Source organism: Varroa jacobsoni, unplaced genomic scaffold (genome assembly GCF_002532875.2).
Source record: "Varroa jacobsoni isolate VJ856 unplaced genomic scaffold, vjacob_1.0 contig00132, whole genome shotgun sequence".
Lineage (NCBI taxonomy): Eukaryota > Metazoa > Arthropoda > Arachnida > Mesostigmata > Varroidae > Varroa > Varroa jacobsoni.
The window spans coordinates 55,159-63,102 of record NW_019214415.1 but is presented as its reverse complement, the minus strand read 5'-3'; the positions used below and the strand labels follow the sequence as shown (position 1 = coordinate 63,102).

Below are 7,944 nucleotides of genomic sequence, written 5' to 3'. Positions count from 1 at the left end.
TCAAGTATAAGTATTTCTTAAATCATATTATCCACTCCCCGTAGAAGCATTAAGTAGAGACTTTAACATTTCTTATATATGTCTTTGCATTACGTGTTTTCGGTAGAATTTCTGATTGATCTTGCACCAACTAAAACGATAGAGGGTGCGAAAGGGATTGATGTTTGTTTTATGTTAATTATTAATTTACATGTGGATTGTTTTTGCTGGGAGCGCTTATCAGAAATCCTCTGCGAATAGTTACTTCATTAAATAATCACATGACAATCCCTATTGCGTCTTAAGTGACGACAATGTTTTTTTAGTTTCCCAAATTTGTATTTATCAAGTATCGTTAGTAGATGTCAACAGTTTTCGTTAAATAATTTGTTAAGTTAGATTGTGTTTACCAGACAGAATTTAGGTTAGAGTATATCGATAGCATTATCGGCGGCGGCGGCCGCCACCCAGTTCAATTAAACAGTAGTAGAGGCCTAATGTTTATTCATTCTTGAAATCCAACACGATTCATTTCCTTATGGTTGGCATAGATGTTGTTCGCAAACAACCTAACACAAATTGCTGACTATCAGAGCCTATCAGCTGGCTATCAGAGCCTATCAGCTGGCTATCAGAACCTATCGGCTGGCTATCAGACGATTCATCCGCAAAGCTGTTAACTAAAGTATCTATTTAGCGAGGTCATCGCGGTCAACGAACAAAAGATTTCAGTTTAAGTCGAACATATAAATACTAATATTGCGGGTGGGCCCATGGACTGTCTTGCGAGTACATATAAACTAAGGTACTTGGGATAGTCAATACATGGATATTTATGCAGCCGTATTTGACTTACTAAACCCATGGAGTCAACGGTGTGGTTAATCTGAAGCAAGCCGCAATTAAAAACAAGCTATTCATTAAGGACTACTATGTACCATTGTCTACAATTCGGTAATAATACAATCAGTCACCGATATAACTAGAAAAAGCTCCCTTCTATTTTATTTCGCTTCGTGTCGGCAACGTGTCCACGGGTGCGGCGTAGAAAACGCGCAAAATCAGCACGTGTCAGAAGATTCCTTCAACGAATGCCGGCCTACGGAAGGAAATCCGGAAAATGCACAGCGCACCTAAATAATTTGCTTATAGTCAGTTGGCCTTTTCACTCTCATATGAATATTCATTGCAACAATGTATTTTACATAGAATCCATCAATTTTCCTAACCTTTAGCGCAGTCTTCCATTAACCTTTGACACCTCTGCTGATGACAAACAGTGGCGAACCTTTCCTTTTACAGTATCACATCCGACGTTCGCCAGTTTTTATTGCTGGGCCAAAACTCGCAACGCTACCACTTCCCATACGCGGGCGCAGGCGTTCAGGCGGGTCCGAGGACAAAGGACGCAAATGAACTTACATATCGTTCATACATACGGTCAACTTCCACATGCATGTCGTTCTACAACGTTGCGTGTAGAATCGAGTTAACGACACCCGCACTTTTTCTACTTTATATATGTGCACAAGTAAACATTAGTATATATGTAAATGTGATTTTTGTCTTTGTTTTTTTCTCTCGCGAGAACGTTTAGAGAAAACGATACCAGCATGATGTGGGTAAGAGTGTCCATAGAATTTATATGTCCGATCAGACTACAAATATGCATAGTTACATGCAGCATTGATCTTAATATACTTAGTGAATTATTGAAGTAACACAATTGCTAAAATAAGGTAATGCAATCACTGGATTATTTATTGGAGTTGACTGCAACGAAAAAATTGCAATAAGCCAACTTATTAAATGTAATCGATATACATATAGTACGAATGTGTATGTGTTGTAAAAAGTAGTCCGGACGCTTCTCGGTAAGTGAATCTAGATATTTCATATTTATTCTGCCCTTCGTTATTATACGAGTCAAGCAGTGAAAATCATTCAGTTCCAACAGTAAAAATGAAATAATAATTACAACAGAGCAATACAAGTAATAATACATGACCCTATTGCGGCTCCGTGCTTACAACCATTAGCAATAATACCCGAAAACGGCCAAGAGCAACTCCAACATCGGGCCGCGTTGGTCCCTGCCACAGTGGTCTAATGCAGCCTCTCACAGGTAATCACTTACTCACTGAGCCTTTTCGGCGCCCTAGCCCTTCCTGTAGTCATTTGCGCAGTGTCTGGAGCTGTGACCTTTATCACTGCCGTTCACTAAACCACTCGATCGCCGATGCATGTAAGCACCACTTCCTCCTTTTCCGGTCACAACAACTGACGCTGCCCAAATTAAATGAACGCTCCGTTCTTCCGATACTACTAGCGAGCAACTTCATTCTCTAATGCGAGACCGACGTATGGATCGTATGGTCAAGCGGTGTTCGGTGGCGATCAGCCGGGAAACCGACAAATGAAACGACGCGAGCGTGAGTACGGCGGCGCCAGCAGCCAAAGGAGCCAGGTAGTATTAGAGCGTCACCTTCGGTATCATCGTCACTCGTTCACCCTCATTATCATTTCGGCAATAGCAGCAGCATCAGTAGCTGAACCGAATAAGAGCCCCTAAAAATGAGGAAAAGGAGAAAACGCTTAGTGGCATCCAGGACCCCATTGCCGGGGGCTCTGCTGCACTATCACTTGCGCGATGTTGCTGCTAGCATTGTTTTTATGCAATGGAAAACGTAGGGGTTCGAGGCCCCTTGAAGAGGAAGAACAGTTGTAATAATACAATGGTCCGAACAGTCGCGTTGTTTAGAGCGACTATTCGGGAGCTGCTTTAGCGAACGGAACAAATTCCACCCTCTCCGAGGTGGCGTAGGGCAAAGGGGGAAAGGTATCCGGAACGGATGATTCGCTCGGTTTGTCCCGGGCATTTGCAAAAGCATTTTGTTGCTATCTGCTACGTAATCGACCCAGTCCTCGGCCGGTAAAATCAAAAACAACGACGGCTAGTACAATGATGCTGCTGATATCACGAAAAACGTGTCTGTGTTTGTTGTTATTTTCTGGATGAGAAGAAAATTCGCCTAGTTGGGAAACGGACAGAAGTCCCGACTAACAGGATCAGCCACCAGGGAGTGCGGTGACAGCAATGACTGTTCGGTCATTCGGTCAAGAACTGTTGTATGTACTGTGATCGGAGTGAATATAAGGGTTATATTCGATTGTAAGATGATTAAATAACGGCCGACGGTAGCTTCCGCATGCGCAGTCATAGTCATCCGTGATAAGCTCGCGAAAAGCTATCTGAAAGTACGTGAATTCTTTCAATTAACACTAAAGCAAATAGTGGTACTTTTGAATTAAATTGGGTGTATTAAATGACGAAGTGTATAATAAAAGTTTTTAGTTTTGGCTGGCCCTTGGGTGGTTGGAATGCCTCAAAGCGTCCAATTTTTCAGTTTTTTGAACAGTGTAATCGAGAAAACCTCGGCATGCGCGGCCGGAGGACATAAATATGCGATTTCTTCTGTCTTCCTTTGCCATTGTCAGCATATGATAGCATCATTTTCGTATGTTTATATTTGGGTATCTGCATGTATGGACAGATCACTCGTTAGACAAAGAATATCTTTTGGGAATGAACAAGTTCTCTTTTAGGTATGGTCCATATTATAGGTCAAACCACCACTCAGGCATGGCAACCATGCGAACAAAAACTATAAAAACACCTGCTTATCTTGATTATGACTTGTTATTCTCTTTTATTCGTTTTTTTTTTTTCTAAATCCTTTATCTTCCCGTTTACTTAATTCTGGTGATTATTTAGCTAATGCTAAAATTTGAACCAGCGCAGCAGCGTGCTTGACAGCTATCGTTACCGTGACGTAAATTACTAAGATCACTCCGCTTCTTCGGAAGGTGTAGATAATTAGACTGCCTGGTAGAAGGCTATAATACGACGTAGATTTGACCTGAAAAGATAATTACGTGTCATAATATGTATTATTTGGATTCAGTACGCAGGAATTTTCAAGGAAAGCCACTTCCGTGTGAAGCAAGCTAACAAAATGACAAGCTGGTCTACCATTTATTGTAAATCAACTTCGACGGGGGAGGCATACAACTAATTCGAGTACTATAAAAAGGAAGCGATCGAGAGAAATCTCAATTAAAAAAAAATAAAAAATATAGCATATATTATAGTAATTTAGCCCAAATTTTGGCTGACAAAATAGTGTCTCTACTAGTTCGTCACAAAGCGAATCGGCAAGTGAGATCCGCAGGTATCCCGTGATTTAATTGAATTCGCTTTCAAACAACTGTAGAGCCTCTGTCGAAGAACTTGTCAATCGTTCTATCAAAGTTTATATTGTTGTGCCAACTGGGCGGATGGAGGCACGAGCACCGTACGGTTGAGTTAGACAACGTTCTTTAATCACCAGGAATATCGTGGGCTAAATGAAATTCACGTCGGAACGATCTGTACCACTCACTAAACGCTTGGGTTAACGGCTAATGATGACACTTGAGGGGGTCACGAAGATTAGACAGAGTGCGTTCCTTTGGTGACATCTTGTTCACAACAAAGTTTGCGCGGGAAATTTCAAAAGATGGCTGGCCATCTAGCTTGTTCAAAAGTTGTTTCGCCCTGGGCGGAAATACCAGGAGATAAACAGGCGTTTCAGGATGGAATCGTTTTCGTTCGGTATCAGAACTCTTTTAGTTTTACATCAAAATCGATATGAGGCAAACGATAGCAGAAGAAATGTATGTATCCCGGAGTTCAAAGTTTCCATATGTTAAGTGTTGCACATTAATAGCTTTAGTAGGGAAAACTTCAGGGAATGCAGCAAACGAAAAAAATTTTATCAGATGAATAGGATAAACAGGTGAAACTTTTTGTTCCTCTCTGGTGCAAACGTTCTAGAGAGCCCCGTGAATACGTGACTTTATGATACTTTTGGGAAGCAGCATTGATTTATGGTGGTTATTCTGTAAATGAGTAGCTCGACACAGATCTCGACTGATGAAATGACTAAAGACGTATGGATATACGACTAGGCCTTGGCTTGATTTCATGTATGCTACTGCTGCTACCGCTAGGAGTTACTGCTTTATTTGATTGGCGATATTCCTCAGCCTCACGAAGCGTATTTGTCTGAGCCTAATTTCGCACCTGATTACAGCTTATCACTAAATATCCTTAAAATTAGTAGGCAGACACAATACACAAATAGGTGCTACAGTTTTTTACGTCCAGCGTCGTTGCCGCTAAACACTGTTTCAGATAAATGACCCATTTCAGTGTGAGGCGGAACGTGTTTCGAAATTATATTCCCCAGGTAACGTGTCGTAATGTTTCCAATGCAAACACGTTATTACTACAGTATCACAAGGAACATGTAATTGCTTGTGTGTTGTCTAACAGCTACAATGTCCAATTCATCTTCTCACGACATATTTAAAATCCGCCATGTCAATTATAACGTCTTCGTGCAACAGTTGTCATTAGGAAACGCATCTCCGTCATTCATGCGGGTAATGAGACAAAACTTTGCTATTATAGTAGTCTGAAGTAACTGTTAGCCTTGAACTTTGTAATTTGAGGTATATATATATATATATATATATATATATATATATATATATATATATATATATTTTTTTTTTTTGTATATATTTGTACGATTCAGGCTGACTCAAAATAGAATTTACTTTTTGTTATATATTGAGCACATAGTCCTGTTTTACCCTTAGTTGTTTCTTCATGATGTCCATTGATAGTACGAATCGACTGTCATCGTTGGGCTTACAACTGGTACTGAAACTTTTACGCGTGATCACAATAATGCACAGAGTAACGCGTTGATAATTTACATGCTTGAAACAGAGTTTTTACTCGTATTATTTCTTACAACAATTCAAAAGGGATATGCAATGGTCATCGACACTACAGCACTGATGAGGCTAGTTTTGTATCGGACACGTTCGCATGAGCAACCTACTATTCGAGGTTTGAAATCCGGCCCAAATAGCCTCTAACCTAGCGTTCCTTCCTAGTCCTAAGGAAGGGACAAGCAGCATCAAATATTATAGACCGACTTCTAACTTACCAGCAGGGGTTATTTATATTTGAATAAGAATACATGAACGCAAAGAGACGCGTATGTAAGGTGTGAAGGACTATTTCGAAAAATACAAAACAATAAATTCCTTTGTTTCTTTTGTCCCTGTTGCTAGCAAAGTGTTTCGGACTAGTTTTAGCTCGTTTCGGGGCCAAACTTGGGACAATGCTCTCTACTGCGGAGCTGGGTCCAGTTTCAATTCAGCCTCAGTTCGGCCGGCGCCCCCAAACGGCCGTCCATCGAATAGAACAGCTTTTTCGCGTACCCGCTGGTCACTCGCTCGCTCGAAATGCCAGACGTCGCGTTCGTAAACGCGTCCATCTTCGTTACCGCCAGCGGCCTCCGTCGGCAACAGCAAGATCTGTTCTTCTCTATGGGTCGAATGAGCTCGAGGCCTCGCTGCCCGAACTTTTGTAGGTTTCCGGCGACACTCATTACATCGCAGCGTTTAGCGAAAACGCTCCATCCCGACAAACGATCTACGTCAGCGATTTCTACCGAGTACCAACGACGGCTACAGCGGAAGAAATTAGGCCCAGCATTGAACCTCGCTGGTCGCCACAGAACAGCATCGAACACTAAACCCCAGGACACCTTTATTTTCCTCAGGCTATGTCAACTGCGTGGACTTAGCCATGGAGCAGGTCGCCATTGCTAATACCGCAGACCCGTTCGACTGCTCCACTAACCAGCTAAAGTTAATATTGCGCCTTTATGACACTGGCGCAGCTGCTTGTGTTACTTACGTTGTGCATCTGCTGGACCAAAAGGGGGCGGCTGAACGAAGAAATGTGGGTGGCCGATGGAAAGGTGGGGGAGTATGGAGGATCGTAGCACTAGTGGTCTGACAGAACTATTTATAGCATTGGGTGTAGTCGCATTGCGTTTATGGAACGATGCGTTCGTGGAAGAAAGAGTGTGGTTCGGGTTCGGCGAGCTGCTATGAGATGTATGTTCGTGACACGTGGAGAACACCGTATTGTATGAGGTCTTCTGGTAAACGCTGGGAATTCCCAGAGAGGTGACAGGGGCTTATGAAGGAAGCGCCAAGTCGAATGCGATTGCAGCAATAAATAGAGGTCTTGAAATAACGGCATAACGTGTGTTTGAGATCAGCAGCGGAACGCGAACCCCTACAGGCGAATATGAACAGAGGATATAACTCGCCAAATGACGCCTGGCGGCTTTGGGTTTCGATTTTTGTGAACAGATTCTGTGACTGCCATGTAAGATGGGCCACTTGTAGCACAACCTGGATACCGGCCGCAAATCCTAGGGAAGCTGTCCATGAACAAGTTGCTTGCCATAGAGCTTAACGTTTTTGCCAAGTTGCCGTTGTTGTTATTATTGTTTATAATGATTAAGTCCTTTATTTAGCTGACTTTGTTTTCAAGACAAGCATTAACAAAGTAACGATTTCTAGAAAAGAGGCCAAATAAATAATGCATAAATATGACAGGAAGTTTTTTTTTTACTGTGGATATCAGTTGCTTAAAAAAGGTCTGTTTTCTTTTTTTATTACGGTTATACGCTTCGAAGAGTATTCAGCTTTTTGCACGGCTTGTACAGAATTTTCATTAGATTTTCCAGCGTTTGTGCCTCTTTGCGAAAGTACAAATGAGTCACTAATCTCTTTGCCTCTCTGGATTTTTTTCCTATTTTTCGGCTAAAAATGTAGGATGGTTCCAGGGTACATGACGAGGTGGTGCCAAGAGCGTGGGTTGCTGTGCAAATTATACGTGTAGGCGGCCGCATACACCCCTTATTATGAGAATGGCCAACGAAGCTATAAAACAGGGCTGATATGCAGACGAGCTAGTTGCTTCTCCAAGTAAGAAAAGCTTCCCTTCTATTTTAACTAATAAGCGGAGAAAATTTGTGGGCCGGAGAG

General features: G+C 41.9%; 1 long non-coding RNA gene across 1 annotated transcript; it reads right to left on the bottom strand.

Moving 5' to 3' along the window:
- Positions 1 to 1,835: 1,835 nt before the first annotated feature.
- Positions 1,836 to 4,496, bottom strand: LOC111270828 (uncharacterized). The gene is made up of 3 exons (XR_002686493.1): positions 4,415 to 4,496; positions 3,807 to 3,899; positions 1,836 to 2,547 (listed from the first exon to the last, which is right to left on the bottom strand). It is a non-coding gene; the product is annotated as an uncharacterized LOC111270828 (long non-coding RNA).
- Positions 4,497 to 7,944: the final 3,448 nt, after the last annotated feature.